Source organism: Zonotrichia leucophrys, chromosome 4A, assembly GCF_028769735.1.
Source record: "Zonotrichia leucophrys gambelii isolate GWCS_2022_RI chromosome 4A, RI_Zleu_2.0, whole genome shotgun sequence".
Lineage (NCBI taxonomy): Eukaryota > Metazoa > Chordata > Aves > Passeriformes > Passerellidae > Zonotrichia > Zonotrichia leucophrys.
This window is the reverse complement of record NC_088174.1, coordinates 13,127,521-13,146,750: the sequence shown is the minus strand read 5'-3', so window position 1 is coordinate 13,146,750 and position 19,230 is coordinate 13,127,521. Positions and strand designations below refer to the sequence as shown.

Genomic DNA, 19,230 nt, shown 5'->3' with positions numbered 1-19,230 from the left:
GCTGCAGGGCTAGAGGAATGGGTCAGGGTGGGAAGACACCCATCCTGCCATGTAAAATATGATCTCAAGATTCCTGTCAGTGTTAATGGAAAAATTAACATTTCCCTGTCACTGGTAAGGGTCAGCCCATCTGAACTAAAAGATAAACAGAGAAGAAGGACTAACCACAAACTTCCCACCAGAGCAGAGCAAACCATCTGGGTTTACACTCTGGTCTCCCCTCTTCACTGGGTTTCTCTCCTCACTGCAATAAACTTGCTGCAAGGAGGAGCATTGTTCCCCATTTTTACCAAGTCTTGCTCAAATAACAGCTGAGTCCTAGCCTTCCCACAGCAGCAGATACAAAAACATTTAAAATCCAATGCATTTTACAAAACAAATGAGGCCACCACCAGCACTGTTCTCCAGCACCAGCCTCCCGCTGTTATCAGCTCATTTGCCATCAGGAGTTACAGCTGCAGATTGCTGAGGTTTCAGTCTGCATTCAAAGTTATTTCTCTGCACAGGAGCCTTTTAGCAAAACCTTCCTCCCCGTTCACCAGGTGTACTCCCCCAACCCCTGGCAGCACAGCCACTTTACCTGTGTGCCTGTGGAAAGCCATGGTCAGCAGCCCAAAGTCACCAGCAGCCCCTCAGGTAATGGAGTTCACAGGCTGATAAGGAGCTGCCCCATTTGATAACATATATTTAAATGGAGGCTATTAATATGGACAGGACTCCTACCAGATGTCCACTCCCCTCCCCAGAGATCTCAACCTTAATCCCCCTTGGAAATTCTTACCATTTTAGGTGATCTGAGGGAGAAGAATAGGATCCTGAGACCTCTAGGTCTCTGCAGGCAACAGTCAAATACCTGCCCAGCTACTCAGCACCCAAATTAGTCCCAAAGGCAGAATGAACTCATGAACTTGACCCCATGCTGGTACTATTTGGCCTTGGCTTTAGAGTGAGATTGTGTCTCGTAGCAGTCCTGAGCTAAATTACAGACCCAGCACGAACGCTGCTCTGCCATGGCAGAAGGGAAGAGATGATCACAGCCCTGTGGGTACCAGGGGGGCTGCAGCCCCAGGAGCCAGCCAGGGCTGTCTTCTGGCCCAGAAAGAATGTGCTGTACCCCAGAGGACTCAGCTGACAGCCCACAGGAATACAGCACATACATTCATGGGTGGGTTGGATTTGCTCTCAACATGGAGGTCACGCTGAAGTTTCACTGCCAGTGAAACTGCCATTCCTGGTCCTTCCCCAGCTTTTTCCTTGAGGAAGCTCACAGCATTAACTGCCCAAAGGGAGCAAATCCCTGAGGAGCAGCACTTGGAAAGATGGGTGTGATGATATGGGGCTTCTCTAGCATCTAGCATGGCTTTGGAGGCACTGGCTCATGCCTCTGTCCTCTGGACTCAGGTGTCCCCAAAGCTCTCAGGAAGCTCCCAGCTCCATGGCTCCTGCTGAGCTGTTTCCACCCAAGTCACAGCAGGAGGAGAGGGAGCTGTGACTCGGGGTCCCTCCTGCAGGGACCCCCGGGCTGCAGCAGCTCCCAGCTCACCCTGGGTTATGCAACTGCTGGGGACGCTCAGGGCCGGGGGCCAGGGAGGCCCAGCTGCTAATCCTGCCTCCCACTGACGCACTGCACGGCCGTGGGAAAGTCACTGAACCTCCCTGACAGCCACTGGGAAGAGCCAATGTTTATCATTCCTTCCAGGGAACCCATGGTGGTGGTGTCTGGCCTCCAAAGAGCAGCCCTGCTCCAGCCAGGAACAGCTCTGCTTCCCAGGAGCTCCTCAGCCACACATGGACAGTCTCCAGCCTCAGCACTGGCCTTGGTGAGTCTCTGAGCCTTCACACCCATTTTAGCCCCACAGGCAGCACAACCACAAGCTCAGCATCTCACCAGCATCCTGACATCTCCAAGTTTCCAACATGGCCTGGAAAAGGCCACTCTTGACAGCCATTCCAAAGAGCTCAGCATGGATCCACTGGGGCAGCAGATTGAGGCTGGGAAGTGTGCTAAAATACTGATGCGCTGAAACACTTTGGCGAGGAAAAACCCAATGTTATTCTGCCCCAGCTCATCTATAAACTGCAGCAAATTGTTTGCATAATTCAGATGGCAACAGGAACCCTAACAACTGGTATTTTCCTGTTCTAATCTTACTGTGCACAGTGTAATATTTACAGACATGAGTTCATTTTTGGCAATGCACGTAGAGTTTGCACCATTAACCATTCTCATTCCTTTCCAGCTCCCTACACAAAGCCCTGGCACCCTCTCACCCAGCTGTCATTTCCTGCTTTCCCCAGAATGCCCAGGTATTCCCAGCAGAAGCCTTGGCTCCCATCCTGGCTGATGGAGCAGAGTCTCTGTGGTGCCAGCCCTGCCACACCCCGAGTGGAGGTGGCTGCAGCCAGCAGCAGTTTGGAACTGCAGAGGGCTGTGGAGAGCAGGGATGGACACTTGGGTGTCATCTCATGTGCACAAACACACGTGTGTCCACAGCACCACGACAGGCTTGGGCTGGAGGAGAGAAGAGAGGGAGAAAATTTGGCCAAGAAACAGGAGCAAGACCCAGACATGTGGTTGGCTATGGACCTCCCTGGCACAGCTCACTCTGCAAAGCCCCAGAGCAGATTTTAATTAAAGGCCATTCTGTTTGAATCTCTGGCCTCCTGGTGCAGCAGCAGGAATGGAACAACCTTACTGCTGCTCTTGGTTTCTTGCCTGGTTTTAGCCAGATAACTTTGGACAATTCCCCTTTCCTTCCCAAGACTCTCCTCATCCACTCAAGCCCAGATGATTAAACACAGAGGTGTAGCACAAGGGCCAAGGAGAGATATCAGTGCCCCATGTAATGTGTCAAGGAGCAGACACCTCCAGGAGAAAGAGGGTGCCCCAGAATGGAGCTGTGCCAGCCCTGCCTGAGCCCTTGTCTGTGCACCAGGCACCCACAGGGAAGAGTGCTACAAATACACCAGCAAGTGCACAGCAGGCTTGGGATGTCCTGTTTTTAACATTAAACCTGTCCTGTAGGTTTTCCAGGGAGCTGCCCTGGACACACTGATCCCACCCAGGGGGTCTGACTGCAGACCAGCATCGCTGGGCCATAGTGTCATCTACTGGGATAAACAAATGATTCACGTTGTGATTTCCAGAGTATTTTCTTGCCCTAAGAATCCTGCCAGAAAAGGTCTGGGTCTCTCAGCTTGCTCACACATCCTGCTGTCATTCAACAGGCAGAAACTCCTAAAGAGAGCTGTTCTAAGTCAGGCATTGATGAACTATTAGTCACCATGATCAAAGAAAGCAGCAGTAAATACCAGCAGCAGAGCACCTGTGCCCCTCCTAAAGTAATGCTGTGCCTCCTGCTTCCATACATGCTGCTGGCAGTGCACAGTGCTCCTGCACAGAAGAGCACACTGCCATTCACCAGGCTCCCCAAGAAATGACAGTCCCACATTGCTCCCTACCCTTCCTGTCCTGAGGGCAGATCAATTATTTTTTAAATTTTATTTTATATGTCTCAGGTTGCATGTGTGTGTCTTCCCATAGCAAAGCACTCCTGTCCAAGAGATCTCAGCTATAAACTTCCTTGGCTCTTCTGAGGGAGAAATAAAACAGTTTTTAAAAAACAGTTCTTTGTTTTAGTACAAAGTTTGCAGGAAGACTACCAGTAAGAGAGTTGGGCTTGAAAGGAGAGAGAACATAGATACAGCTTTCTCCAAGGAAAAGATCTTTGCAGCTGTAGCTGATCCATCAGAGAGACATAAGAGGCAGCAGTCCCCAGTGGCACAGAAATGCTGGACAGGTTTGGCACCAGGACTGGCACTGGGGGCTGATCCAGCTCTCCAAGCACTCAGTATCCAGCACTGGCAGCAGGCACTGCAGGGCAGTGTTTGCACATCAGCCACAGAACACTGCCAGGGGATGCTGGTCCCTGTCCCCCCAGCCAGAGACCCTGCCTGACACACACACACATGAACCACAATGGGAATTTTCCATCTTGTACTTTCAAATCTGAACAGTTTCTGTGTGAAGTATCCCAAAAATGCCCCAAAAGTCTCAAATCAGTGTACAAGGATGTGCCTTGGCACCCCTGAAGCATCCCACAGGCACTCACAGGAACACAAGGCAGAGACAGCTGGGATGTTCCCACATCCAGAGCAAAACCAGCAAGGACATCACTGCAGGGACAGAGGAATGAGCACCCCAGGCACCAGGTGAGCCCCTGGTGTTCCAGGGAACAGCTCACAGGGACAGAGAGAAGGAAAGTGGCAAGATGTGCCAAAGGCAGGATTCTTCCAGGCTGAGCTCCAGCTCACAGCTGGGTCACAGCAGCAAGCTGAGCCTTTCAGTGCCAAGGGAAGTTTTATGGGTCAGCTCTGAAGGCAGGGGTAGAGGAATCTGGAATAGGTTTATAAGGAAGCAGATGCAGGGTGGGCAACATCCAGCAGCTCAGACAGAGTGTGAGTAGAAACAAAAGGCGGAAAAGAAAACAGGATAAGAAGAGAGGGAAAAAAGGGATAAGGGCGTAGTAATAGGAAGGAATGGTCAGAGATAACAGAGCTGGAAATAAACCCATCTGAATAAAAGCAAAACCAGGAAGAGATATAAACCAAGTCCTTCCCCATCTGCCTCCATCCACAGGCTGGACTGTTTCCAGGACTATTCCTGTGGCAGCTCCAAATTTATTTCCCTGCTGCCATCTGCTCTGTGGCTCCCCTCCACACACGCTCCTGACTGGCACTTCTTCCCTTCACCTGTTGCTGACATGGCAGAGCTCTCACTGCTGCTGGGAGCCAAGTGACCCTGGGGCCTGGGGGAGTGTCTGTGCATAAATCAGGAGCTGCTTTGTAGTCCCAAGGCTTTGTTCAGCTCCTGCTCCCCATGCTGGCTGTGCCAGTGGGGTGGGGTACAGGCATCAAACAGCCCCTGGCACCCCCAGGCTCCAGAGAAGACTGGGGAGAGGAGAGGCTGCAGCAGGTGCTGGGCAGAGCTGGTTTTGAATCAACTTCAAAATAAAGTCAATTTCCTCCAATCCCTGCTCCTTTTTCTTGCATTACAGATAAGATGCCAAGGCTGCATCTCCCAGCACCAAGGACGTTGAGTGCCTGCTGTAGTCCCAACAGTTAGATTTAGACCTTCAGTGCAAACTCAAAAAGGAACAGCCTCAAAAGGCTGAAGAATTGTAAAAAATCTCTTAGAAAGACAGATGTCTTAGTCTTAAAATGCACTTTCATAAACGTGAGCCATGATTCTCTTCCCAGCTCTGTCTGCCAGGTCCCTGTGCTGTGAGTGTGCAGGCAGTGGGCTGGAGGCTCAGCAGGCTGCCCGCAGCCCCTTCAAGGACTGCAAGGTGAGCCCACAGGTGTGAGCATGTCCATGAAGGTCGCACAACCCTGAGGGGAGACAAAGACTTCCTCTACTCCTCTTGGGAGACAGGGCCACGTGTACTGCCAAGACTGGTCTGATTCAGAAGCCTCATAAGAGCAGCAGGCTCATAATTGGGCTAAAAATCTTCAAATACTGCATTTACCTCTTCCTCCCCAGCAGCTCTACAACTGTGTCACACACAGACCCAGCCAGCAGAGCTGTGATGGTTCTCAGTCCCTTTTGCCAGGTGATGTGTCCTGGGAGGAGCCTTGGGGCCAACCAGCTGCACCTCACCTCAGTTATTCCCCAGCCTATCACCCCAAAGCTTCACACCTGGGGCAGTGGAGCCCCTTAGGGCCATCTTGGCCACCTTTAGGTCTTTCTTTGTTCAAGTTCAGTTGCACTCATGGGCAGGGGGAATGACCAGTGGAGCCAAACATGAGGCAGATATTTGCCAGTCACACCCTGTGGCTCAGCCCTGGCTTCAGAGCCGAGAAAAATAACTCAAGTCCCTGTCAAATAAATACCAGAGTGACCCAGCCAGGCAGCACAGCAGTCTTTCCCAGGACAGATGAGGTGTGAGGAACAGGCACAGCAATATAATCCTGCCATACCCACGCAATAAATGCTCATGTCAGGGCTTCACCAAGCAGTGAGTGAGCCATCACTGAGACAATATTTCACAGTGTCCAGCAGGCTCTCTGCACCTCCAGTAGCTCCCAGTTCCTTCTCATGGACACAGCAGCTGGCTGGGCAGTGCTCAGCATAAACAGCTCACTATGGAGCTCATGGAAGGAAGTTCAGCTACTGGTTTGCTTCACTGTTTGAAAGCTGGGTCATTCTTTGGAAAGCTACCCACTAGAGTCAGAGATTAGCAGCTACCCAGACATCAGCCACAATACACAGTCTCCAGCATCCCCTACATCCTCCTGTGTCCATCCAACAGGACCTGGCTGCAAGGCAGACTCACAAGGTGGGTGCTGCAGGCTCTGCACAAGTTCTTCCTCCAAAGCCTGGAAATGCTTTCTAGCAAAATACCACATCCCCAGGAAGCTGCTGGGCAGATGGCTCTGCAGACCTCCAACCTCTGCCCACACAGGACAGGGACCAAGCCAAAGCCCCACACCAGCAGTGCTCTGTGGCACCAAGGAGCCTTGGTGTTTCCCCTTACAGACCTTGATTTTCAGGGGAGGAGAAGAAAGGACTGTTTGTGGATGGACTGTGATTCTGGCAAAACATTCTCCAGAAGTTCAGCATGTGAGAGACACTGAGGATAGAAAACTTCAGCTCAGGTGGTCAGAGAAGGGAAAGCAAAAGCCCTCAGCAAAGGGCTGCCTGGCCAAGGAGGAAGACAGGCCACCTCTTTGATGAGGACGTGCCCTTCCAAGCATTGGCATGCCAGTTGGGAAGACTCCCTGGCATCCAGCACACCATCAAAGCACTGCCCAAACTTGGCACAGGCCACAGGGCCATGCTCTCAGCACTGATTTAGAGCTGGCAGAGCCTGCCCTGGCACATGCTTTAGCAGGAGAAGCAGCCCAACACCCTGGGCAGGACAGTCCCCTGGAGCAAGATCAACACTTGGCTGTCTGCACCCTCAGTTGTTAGCCAGAGCTGGTGGCTGGAAGGACCAGATCACCCTTGTTATGTGGCCATTTTAAAAATAACCTTTCCCAAAGCCCCCCAGTGCATAACCCTGTGTCTGTCTCAGCTCCAGGAGCTGAAGGGATCAGCTTGCAGGGCTGATGGGTATTTTTGGGCACTCTGACTAATTGTCAGGACATATGCTGAGCATTCTTTACAAGGAAAAACAAAGCTGCAAAGTCTCCTCCAGCAAGGCCTAAGGGGTTGGATTATTAGTCACAAGAGTTATTTTCATAAACCTCTACTTTAGGAAGGTTAGATTTAACTTCCAGCTTCAGATAAGTGCAGTTTAAAATGGAAGAAGTAGTCAACTTCCTGGCACCCCAACACCCACCACAAAGGCCAGGCCAGGCTGGGCCACATTGCACAAAAGGGCAGGAGAAGTGGAAACTCTGCACCTTGGAGTGGCTTCAGATTCACAGGTGCTGCTTTGGCACCACATTGAGTATTTTGCCAGTTGTGTCCCCCTTCCTCCCTCCACTCTCAGGAGCTCCCAGCTCAGAGGCTGCAGAGATTTGATGTCAAAGGCCACATCCCCTAAGAGAGCAGACATCAGCCAATTCTTGCAAGTTTATTCACCATTAAAGACTTTGTTCTAAAAGCAGCATCTTTTGAGTGGGTTTCCTTGTTGCAGTTCCTTGCTGCTTCTGTTACCACCCTGAGCACCCCAGCAGACTTCAGCCAGTGCCAGTTTCAGGCATCACCCAGCAGTTCACTCTCTCACACTTACTAAGACAGCAAATAAAGCACCTGTGTGCAACATCTCCACAACACCCTGGGACACACAGGCCAGAGCAGCCCCTGTTTCCCCAGCACTTTGCTCTCCCTTTCAGCCCAGAAGATCTTTGGGATGTTTGAAGCCCCACTGCTGTCTCAGCCCCTGGACTTGTGCTTTCCCCTTGCTCTGTAAATATCAAACCTTGCTCTTCTCATTCAGCAGACACACTGCACCAGCAGCACACACATCTCAAGATGACAAGAGCTCTCTGAAGTCTCCACCAGTGCTCTCTGTACATTTTCCCCTGAGCTGCAGAGCAATTTCCACTGAGGATAAGTGTTGTCAATTCAATTTCTAATAACGGCATTAAAATGTATGAGCCATTTATCTGGAGTCAGGGATAATATTTTCAAAGTGCCTGTGTGATACAGGAATGTAAATCTCATTTTTCATAAAGTGATAAGGATCCTGAGTCTCTCTGGGAATATGTCAGATCAGAGCTGGGCAAGGACTGCACAGGAAAGCTTTACCTGTGGGGCTGGTTGGAAAACATAGGCTCAAATGTTAAAAAAAAAAAAAAAAAAAAAAAAAAAAAGGAACAAATAGCTTTAAATCTTTCATCAGGGTTAGGTTTCAATTTCAGCCAAAGCCAGAGTCCCAGCCCAGAATGGTTTTCAAAGCCCTGCCCTGGTTTGTGGTATCCCAGCTGAGTGTCATTATCTGCAGGATAGAGAGGGATCTGCTGTTTTGGAGAGGGAAGCAGGGGAATTCTCCTCCCCAACATACTCCCACTCCAGTTTTTTGGTAACCTAGCAAAATTTTAGTTCCTTTTGTGTCTTGGAAACATTAAGAATCAGTAATTTCTCGGTAGGAGACAGCTTGGGCCAAAGGAGGGTGGGGGGTGAGGTTACAGAAACTGCCAAATTTAATTCCTTCATTTCCCCCCTCCACCAAGCCAAGGGAAGGGCTCCTCTCCTCTGCCAAGCGTCTCACAGCAGCTCTCATGCTACTGCATTTCTACCAGTGCTGACTCTTGGAGCAATGGGCAAAGCCTGTGAGTGGGTACATTCATTAAACACAAACTTCAGAAAAAGAGAAGTGAGATACTTAAAGGAGTGCTTGATTTTAAACACAGAAATAAACCAACTGGAGCTGGTAAAAGTGCTTGTGTGTTTGATTAAGCCATCTCCTGCTCTGGGATGGATTCAGGCCCAAAAATTATTTTGTTTTCTTTCTCAAGTAGCAGAGAGACAATAAATTCAGGGACAACGAGCAATACAGTCTGCAAAGAGAAACAGCCCTTCTAACACAATCACTGCAAGCTCTGCAACTGCTGCCCACATCCAGCCATTAGAGATGGGCTCCATGCGAGAAAAGCAGTGCTAATTGCACACAAAAGCCAGAGAAAACTGTCAAAAAACTAAACCAGATGTGAAACAGTGGTTTGCTTTCTTTGAAAACCAGCTTGTGCAACTGCATTTCATGAGAGCCCACAAGCACCATATCCCTCTGGGAATGCTGCAGGACAATGGGGAAAGGGTGAGGTTTCCAAATCATGGAGGGTTTTCCTGCGACAGCAAGGACTGCTGTCCCTTTGGTACAGTTTCACCCCTTGAGACAAACTCTCAGAAGGAAGCCTGGTAGGAGCCTTGCCTGCTTTGTGCTGGGGCTGAGCAAGGTTAAGCTTGGTCCTGGATCTGCAAAGAACAGCAGTGGGTTTAAGTCACCCATGGACAGCCAAAAGGCAAACACACCTTGGTACCAAGAAGGTGAAAAACACTGGATGAGGACACAGGGAAGGCCTGCAGGGATGCCTGTCCTGCTCCCAAATGTTAACATCCAGTGCTGCACCCCACAGAAAAGAGGTGACACAAAGGAACGTCAGATAAACAGCATCTCATCTCCAAAGAGGTGCTGAAAACAGAAAATAAAATGCTCCTGGTGGCATCTGTAGGTTTCAAAGTTTTCCAGCATTTTGTCCAGCTCAGTTCTGGGCAGTTTGGGGTGCTGGGGGCTGGGGCAGCAGGGTCACATGGACTCAAGGCCAGCCCCTGGGACAGCCCAGGCACACCAGGGCACTGCCCACCCTGCAGCTGCTAAGGGTGAACTCATGTCTGTCTCACCCAGACCCACTCAGCTCTGAGTCCCCACATGAAAATCACCTTCTTTCAAAAGCCAGGCTGCTCCAAGCACCAGGCTCTCCTGAATCCTCTGCCTGAAGCTGATGGCTGAATACACTGGTGGCACAGAGAGCTGTCTGTCATGCTGAGGGGCTAGGCCATGTCACCAAAGCATTTCCCACACAGCTCCAGAAAGGAGCTGGAAAAAATCCACCCACAGCCCTGGAAGGGACTTGCAAGAACACATAATTTACAGATCTCTCATGATTGCAAAATTATAATAAAAGACTTCCAAAATACAAAATATCCCTACTGAAACCAATCTCTTTTTATAGATCCATCCCTTGTTTCAGAAAGCTATGAAGTTAATCCAAAAAAAGGATCATGTTTTGTCATCATGTGAGTAGGTTCACAGATCACTTTTCAGGGGCTCAGCTTTTGTTTGCATTTGTGCTGCTGATCACAGTTCCCTGTTTTCACTCACTGGTAATTATGTCCTAAAAGATTTGCTGAAATCCATCAGAGGGCCTCTGGTAAGGGGCTCATGCATTGCTTCATCAAGATAGGTGATATTCTCAGGTATTTCTACACAACTTCATATATTTGATAATTCAGCAGTGGGGAGCAAAAACCCAAGCAGAGACCACTGCCACAGCTTTGTCAGCCTCTCCCCTGCAGCACCATGTGCAGAGGGACAGGCAGTGCTTCCTCCGACAGACAGAGCTTTCCAGTTAAAAGGTGTACTTCTACAGAAAATGTGAGTCCATTGAATAGAGTGCACCTGGAAACATCTCTGTCCTAGCAGAGAAAGGTGCAGGGTGACCCAGGAGCCCTTTCTGGGCTGCCAAGGGATTGAGAGCAGCACAGCCTCCTTATCCTGCCTCTCTCAGGCACAGCTGGCACTCCACCAGAGCCCCCTCCATCATCCCAGAAATGACATCCCATCATCCCAGAAATGCCATTTCTGCTCCCACAGTGCCCTGGCAGCAGCTGGCTCCAAAACTCCAATCCCGACCTGCTTAAACTGGGGACATTTCAAGGCAAAGTAATGCCAGAGCCCAAATGTTCCATCTCCTGCCCCAGGGGTATTGCAGAAGAGGGTGAGGTTTTTCAAAGCCCTTGATGCCGCCCCTGGAGCAGCAGCAGGAGAGGCTTGGCCTGTCAGTGCTCCTGCCTAAATAGCTGCTGAGAACCAACCCTCACCCACAGCTCAAGCATCTCAGTTTGCCCACGATCCTTTCCCAGGGAGAAGTTTCCAGGACAGGGGAGATGGCAGAGAAGGCACCTTTGCAGCACCTGAACCCACCCCCGAGGCTCTCCAGCCCCCAGTCCCACAATGAATGTCACTGCCACACTTCCAGGAATTGTAAAAGCCCTGTCTCAGCAGCCAGCTCCACTCAGCATCCCCTGCAGGATCTCATTGACAAGGCAAAGCTGTTTGGCAGAGCAGCTCCCAGAGCATCCAAATGTCCCTGGAGCCGCCGGCATTCCTGGTGCTGCCCCCCCTTCCCTTCCCCTCCCCGGCTGCTCCAGGGATGAGCTCATCGCTATTTCAGGTTGAATTTGCACTTGGCAATCTCCCTGGTAACCAAAACAACTCACTCCCGGTTTATAGGAGATTTATTAGTTGTTTGGTTGGTGTCTGGTTGGTTTGCTTGGAGCTCACGGAGGTTTCCCCCACCAGAGCAGGGGCTGAGGGAGGGCAGGGAGGGCAGGGGATGCTCCCAGCAGTGCTCAGGAGATGGGCACTGGGAGCCCTGCAGGGCAGGCAAAGCTGCCTTCAGCTCACCCCAGCCACATGGAATGAGGAAAGGAGCTGTGGGCACGGCTTTCACCCACACACACCACAGGTGAGCCCTTAGGGCAGCCCCTGCCAGCCCAAACCAGTGTTACAGCCTCTCCTGCACGTCACAGTCACCATAGGGATGCTGTTTGCAATCCTCTCCAGCCAAAAACCAGCAAATCCTTCCCCAAACAGGAATGGTGAGTCTCCCACCCATTGCAAGAAACCCATCCTACCACAGGGACAGATGCAGAGTGGAAGTTTCCACCTTTGGTTATAAATCATTAAGGTGATAATGGCATGAGAAAGAAGGGAATATTATGGCAAGGGGTGGATGACACGTTCTGGCACCCACCAAAGCAAATCCAGACAGCATTTAACAGATTTGCATCCCCAGTGGGCCCTTGTGCTGCTGTGAGGTGAACGTGGGCTGCTGTCCTATCCTGATCCCATCCTGGCCCTTTCCAGAGGCAGCACTGAAATAAATTATACATCAAGAGCATTCACCTGGCAGGCTGTGCCCTGGGGAGCATGGCTGCCTTTCAATGGGCACAGCAAGGGCAGACAGGAGCTGTATTTGCTTGTGTTGAGTGAAATACACAGCTCTGTGCATTTTTAATGTGAGATGAGACCAGAGAGAGAGGGAAATCCTTGCACCCTGTGCTGTCCATCAGTGCCTCTCCACAGTGCTGTCAGAAGCAAGAGCACATCAGGACAACACTTAGACATCACCAGGGAATTTGTAAGTGGAAGAAAAGCCACTCAGGCTCCTGATTACAATCTCAAATTACTCAATCCAGATGAGGACCACACACCTGTGTTCTGGAGGTGCTTTTTCTGTGTTTGCATTCCCTGGAACCACAGGCTGCCCTGTGGTTAATGCTGTACCAAAGAGCAGGACACAGTGCCAGGCCCCTGGAATGCTCCTGGGATCCTGACACTGCCTCTGTGGGCTCTTGAACTGAGCAGGCATCAGTCAGAAACCCAAATTCACCCACTGGATGAGGTAAATCAAGCTAGAAAAATCTCTGGAGAGCACAGCAAGAGCACTGAAAGTGCACACAGCTGTCCCCAGGCTGCAGCTTCCTGGGATGCTGCAGCCCTGGGGATGACACACCTCCCAGGAATTTTAAAGAGCTCTTTGCTATCTCAGTGCAATGAGATGAGGGGAAAACCAAGAGGCACAGAACGAAGTGAAAAAGGCTCAGGAGTCCAGAAATGAGAGGATAAGACAGGAGCTGGAAAGGGAGGCAGGCAGTGCCTCAGAAGTGACTAATTCCAAACCTTTGCTCCAGTGTTTATTATAGAAAAGAACAGATAAGAAAGGCTGATGGTGACAACTGCCAGGGGCAGCCAGTCCCAAGGTAAACAAGCAGCAAATGCCTTGGGAGCAGCCTGCCAAGTCCAGATGGTTCCCACATCTTGGGGCATTTCTTTAGAAGAAAGGGGGTTGTATTTAGGATACTCTCATAGTCAAGGGACTCTTTGGTCACAGACCACTGGAAGCACAGGAAAACTGAATATTGCCATATGAAGGCTCTGAGGACGAGCTGGGAGCCAGCTCCCTGCAGGAAAGTCAGCTACAACCACTGTGAGCTGGACCAGTCATGGCTTTAGTGTGATGAACCATTTCTATTTTTCTTAGCACAAGAAGAAAGGCATGTCCAGCGCTCTGGTTCATATGAGAGAGTCTTGGAGGATTCAGTGGATTTTTTGCTCTGTCCAAGCAAAACAGCAAGAGCAATTCTTGCTCTGCCAGAAGCCCTGAGCTCCTCTGCAGCTGAGAGCTGGTGTGGCACAAGAGCTCTCACACTCTGGGACAGCTGCTGCAGTGCTAAAGGGACCTTGAAGCAAAATAGGTGAATTATAGATCCCTGTACCAACCATGCCTCCCTGCAGGAGTCCCTTGGCACATGGAGCACACACAATCCCTTGTGAACAGGAGTCTTTTAAACCCATCATTTCAGCAGGCAGACACCACTGGAGCCAGCCAGTACTTGATTTGAAGCTCCCTCATATGTCAAAGCATCACAAAGCATCATAAATCTGTGAAGCAGACTTCAGTCTCCTCTTTTCCATTCTGCTCACTTCCCCTTTCCAGGGGTGGAAAGGGATTAGAGACAAGAAAGCCATAAATCTGCCCTGCAGTGATTATTGTCAGCAGGAATAGTTTTCCCCGATCTCCATTAGATGTCTGGGTGACAAGTGGCATTGTGTACCTGACCCCAACAGGTCACCAATGCAGCCACGTCCCACCACCCTCAACCCCTCACAGCTCTGCCCCTTGGCTGGCAGCTCACAGCACAGCCAGCCCTGCAGGAGGGATGCATCCCACACAACCCCAAGCACTGGGGTCACCTCAAGGGACACAGATGAGGCACATCCGTGGAATGTAGAGTGGGTCTTCTGAAAACATCAGTCCAAAGTCAAGAGGGTTTGAATTTCTTATTTACAAAAATATTGCAACTCTGTGACAGCATCCAAACCAAAATTGTAACTCTGCCTGAAAGTTTCAAACCAGGCACGCAGCAAAATAGCTGCCCTTCCACCCTGGATTGCAGCTCCAGAGCTGCCAGGATCCCTGCCCTGGCTCTCCAACTTCTTCCAGGGAACTCTAGTTCAGCCTTTTTTTGAAAGAGTGCTTCCAACCCTGTCTGTACCATTTCAGCATGGCTATAATGCAATCCTTGTCCTACTTTGTTAAATGTAACTTTAGCCCAGTCTTGCCATAGAACATAGACCCTATTTCCCATCTATTCTGGTGGGTATGAAAAAGCTGGAGAAGCAGAAGAGGGAGCATCCATCCCTCCATCCCTCCCTTTCTTTTTCCCTGAGAGGAGGAATTTGCTCTGGCAGCATCCTTGGCACCACCCATGCCTGAACCACCCTGGAAGCACCCAGGGCCAGCTCCTGCCTCAGTGAGAGCTGCAGGGAGGGCAAGCACTGCCCCTTCAAGGGTTTTTCTGTGGCTTTCCAGCAGCTCAGAGCATAGCAAAGCCTTGGCAGGAAGTACCCAGAGCAGCCAAATGAGCCATTTCTGGTAGGGGAGTTTTGCCCACGGGCCTGGGGAGGTTTCACAGAGAGAAATGCTCATCACACACCAGCCTCAGCCTCTTGCTTCCAATTCATTCCTGCAGAAGCCAGCTGGGGTGATATTCCCAGATATTCGCTAGGCTGCTCAGCTACAGAAATTCCCAGTTAAAGCACACTGGGGAGAGGAACAAGCTGGGCTCTGTCCTGTCTCTGAACCCCAAGGAAGCTCCAGTCCTTTGGTCCTACACCCATCCAAGTGGCTGCAAACAGGGTTTTGGTGGACCCAAGGACAAAAGGACTGGAGCCAGAATACATGACACAGTCTTTCCAAAACCACACTGCAGAAGTGGAAGCATGCATTTATCTAAATAGCATTTAATTCTTTAGAGTTACAGAGTCTCAAGAGCCATCTGCTTAAAACTCCTCTCCAAACAGAGTATCTAAGTGAAATATGAGGTCTCTTTCTTCCTCCCACACTCCCTCTGCCAAAATCAGACACGAAATGACTGATCTCAGACATTTCTGCTTTGTTGCTTTCCCTGTCTGCATTTCTATAACACAGAAATGAAATAAAAAGCAACCCCAATGAATTAAGCTGTAGTATTTTGACTTACAATGTATTTTTTTAATGAAATCACAGGTCAATTCTGGGAAGGTTTACTGCATAGACATGATTTCCATTATCTTTTCAAGCAAAAGTGAGTCCACCCTGCTCAAGGTAAAGAATCGAATCTGAAATCTCAGCTTGGCTACCTTTGCTCTCCCACCAGCAGGGCACAAGGTGACAGTGCCTGGGGACCACGAGGGTGACAGGCAGGCATGGAGTGCTTGGCTCAGCTCCCCACACATCTGCATCTCTGTGCAACCCCTGAGAGCTGGCACCAGAGCCTGCCCATGGCTCTCCAGGGAGCTGCTCTGATTTAGGAGCAATCAAACCAAAACCAATCAAAAGCATGAGCAAACTTTGCACATTGCTGGTGGTGAAGCTTTTGTTGCTTCATTTAATGCCCCTGGGACTTCAGGGTAAGCAGCACCACAAAAAGGGAAATGCTAAACACAAACTTGTGTTATCCTTGTCCCATCAGCAAAGATCAGAGGAATTTTCTACCTAAATCCTCCTATGCTTCCACTGGCTGGTGAATAAATGTAAAAGAACATAATTCACCCAGGCTGCTGCTGAGGGGACAGTGTTATCCTGGCTCACCTCTGCCTCTCTGCTCCATTTTGTGAGAGCTCACCTGCAGAGCTGTGTGCAGCCCTGGGGGAGGACAGGAAGGACATGGAGCAAGGCCAGAGGGGACAAGGATGATGTGCTCTAAGGGATGGAGCATCTCTCCTTTGAGACAGGCTGAGAGACCTGGGAAGACTCAGCCTGGAGAGGGGAAGGCTCTGGGAAGGCTTTACTGCTATATTGTATTTCAGTTCTTCAACGGGAATATGAGAACACACTTTTTATCAGGGCCTGCTGCAACAGGACAAGGGCAAAGGTTTAAACTGAAACAGGTTCGATTTAAACTAGATACAAGGAAGGAGATTTTTACACTGGAGAAACCAGCAAAGCACTGGCACAGGTTGCCCAGAGAGCTGGAAGATGCCCCATCCCTGGAAGTGTTCAAGTTGAAGATGTCCCTGTGGACTAAATGGCCTTTAAAGGTCCCTTCCAACCAAACTGTTCTGTGATACAAAAGGAAGTAAATTCCTTCTTGGGGGCAAGGAGGTCAGTTCCTTAAAGCTTTTGTTGCATCCTAGTGCAGTGGGTATGTTCTGCAAGCCACATTCATGAGATAAGGATTCAGATTACAGATGAAGGGCATCCTACAGCATCACTCTCCTATCCACACACATGAACCTGGTTGGGCTCCCAGCTGCTTCCTACCACCTATCTGGATTTTCCATTCACAGTGCAGCTCGATGGAAACGCTGCTTCCGAAGTAAAGGCCAGCCAAGACAGGCAGGAGAGTGTTTATTTTCAACTGTTTGAGTACCCTAAATATTGCCTGCTTTTGAACAGCTGCCATTGTTTACATCCAAGCAGAGAATTGTACCAGCAAACAGGGAGACAAGCCATCTCTCACAGCAGGGAATAACTTCTGCTAGAATCAGCTCAAGGACCCAATCCTCAAAACCTTCCACAGCCAAAATTCCTCAGTGCATGTCAGAAAGCAGCTGTAAAATCCCAGCCCTGAACTCCTTTCCTTCCTCAGAGCCACAGTCCAAAATCTGAGCAACTGCCTTTGTGCTGCACTGAGATCTGGAGGGTTTTGGGGTTTTTGCACTTGTGGTGCCAGCTCTGAAATACCTACCCGCATTTTTCTTTTAGGTATTAGTCAAGAAGGAATTTTTATATACTGAGCTCCTTAAGGAAAAATTAGGAACTGGTTTGTATTCAAGAATGCTGTGTTTGGCAAAAAGAAAAAAGGGTTTTGTCACTGAAGTATGTGGGTGCTTTTATCATTACAAAAGAAAGTTGAAGTTCCAAAGCCATATTTGGTTGCTTGATCAGCTATTTGCTTTGTACATCATGGCTTAAGAATTTAATCAGTTTCCTCTCGGAAGTTTTTTGTTGTCGTTTTTAAAAAAAACTCTTCCTCTCAAAACAGGGTAAAAAGGCTGTTTGGTAGGTGGATTGTTTTTACAGTTTTCCCCATCCCACATGCTAGATTTGAGTGGTTTAAAAAATAGTCACATCCCATTCTCAACCATAGACAGCTCCTGCTTACACAACACAAACTGGACCAGAGTCCCACACATTAACTTATCTTTTGACCAATTACTAAAGAAAAGATTAATGACAGAAACACCCACCTTGCAAACACATGGGCAAATACTTCACTCATGCAAGTGACTTCCCAAATCTATCTCAACACAGGGGTGCAGCATTTAAACAAAGCTAAAGGTGTTTGCATTCACATGGGTACAGCTGCAGGAACCCTGCAACGCCTGATACTCCATAATACAGGAAAGTGTGATAATTATTAGGTGAAAGCTTGCATTCCCATATTCCCCAATTCTGTTACGGCCAGCCTGCTCCCAGGGTTATTCCTCACATCACCTGAGAGCCCACAAAACAGTCTCTGCCTCAGTTATTCCCTCTCCACCTCTTTTTAAAATCTTCAAAGAGGCACATCTGACACCAGCCCAGGAAAGGACAGAGCTGACAGCTCTTACACAAATCAGCACCACTGCAAATGCTCCCTAAGCACCAGTTCAACTTGGAAGCAAAGAGAAAAGTTGTATTTATACCCCAGAGTTCAAAGCAACCACCTTCCAGGAGGCTATATGCATATCAGGAAAAGAGGATGCAAGAGAAATCAGAAGCAAGAATGTAGAAAAATCCCATTTCCAAAACAACCCATAAAACAAGCAGTTTCTGAGGTTAACTCAGCGAATTACAGAGAAATTGCCTGCTGAAGTGTTTTAGAAGTGCAGTGCACACCCACAGGCTTCCCACTCCCCACAAACCCTTCTCCGGCAGAGCAATCGCAAGGCAGAGAAAAGACCAACCCAGCCCTGAAATCCAGAGATCTGCGAGGCGTGGGATGCCGGAGCGCTGCCCTGCTCGGAGAGACGATGCTGAGCGGCACGGAGGGAAGGAGGGATGGATGTGCTTACAGTGCTTACAGGCTGCCGGGAGCCGGGGCTGCTGCGGGGAGCGCACGGACGGACAGAGCGCAGGGTCCGGGCTGCGCTGGGCTGGCCAGCGGCAGAGACGCGGCTCCCAGCTTATAACACGAAAAAAAAAAAAAAAAAAAAAAAAAGTTAGTCCAACCCAGAGCACTGATCCTGCCCCGGGGAGCTCCTCCCAGGGTCACCGCTCCATCCCCGGGGGGAAAAGCCGAGCAGCGCCGGCGCTTTGCCCGCAGTGCTGCCCCGATCCCCCCGCGGCAGCGCTGCCATGGGAACCGCGGGATGCTGCAGGCTCGGACAGACCCTCTGCCCCAAACAGCGCCAGCAGCTGCACTCCCCGACAGGGAAATGAGGGACAAAATCTCTGCAGGAGGATGCTGAGCCTGTCCTGCCCAAAAAATCCTCTCTCAATGCTGAAGGCTTTCCTGGAAGCTCAGTTATACAGCGCCTTGAGGATCACAGACAGAGTTTGCAGGACACAAGATGAACAGCAGGGATGTATTTCAAGTGAAAAGTCTGAAGGGAGGAAAGGGACCCAGCTGAAGAGAGCACAGAAAAAATGCCAAAAGAGGAGCATTTTCTTCAAAGTAGATACAAAAAAAGTACTGTCAGGTAGCAATTAATTCCTAATTTAAATAAATCCACCTGCCTGTGCTGCTGCACCACAATAGAAAAACCTCACAGCATTCACATTTGTTTTCTTTTCTTCCCTTTTCCATCCCATATTCTTTTTATAGTCTTCTGAGTTTCTCCCACTTACTTCCATTCTTCTCCTATTGGACACATAGCCCAGCAAGAAACTAAGTTTGTTTTTCAACAAGAGGTGCTTGTGTTGGAGCTCTTGCTCTACAAACAGGCTTTTGTGGTGCCTTGGAGAGCCACCACAGAGCTCCTCACTAATGGCAGGAGAGGCTGGTAGGTGTGCTGGACACAGCACCAG

At 49.7% G+C, this 19,230-nt stretch overlaps 1 protein-coding gene across 9 annotated transcripts in view; it reads right to left on the bottom strand.

Moving 5' to 3' along the window:
• Positions 1–19,230, bottom strand: part of FHL1 (four and a half LIM domains 1) — a 39,517-nt gene that overhangs the window by 10,277 nt on the left and 10,010 nt on the right. For 2 of the 9 annotated variants that reach the window (XM_064712613.1, XM_064712611.1), the window contains one exon: positions 18,276–18,385. The exons of 2 other annotated variants lie outside the window; for them this stretch is intronic. The gene's annotated coding sequence lies outside the window, so the exon portion shown is untranslated. Of the gene's footprint in view, positions 1–5,528; positions 5,548–18,167; positions 18,386–19,230 lie in introns of those variants that run through there. 5 more of the 9 variants (XM_064712614.1, XM_064712610.1, XM_064712612.1 and 2 more) reach the window with 4 other exon arrangements.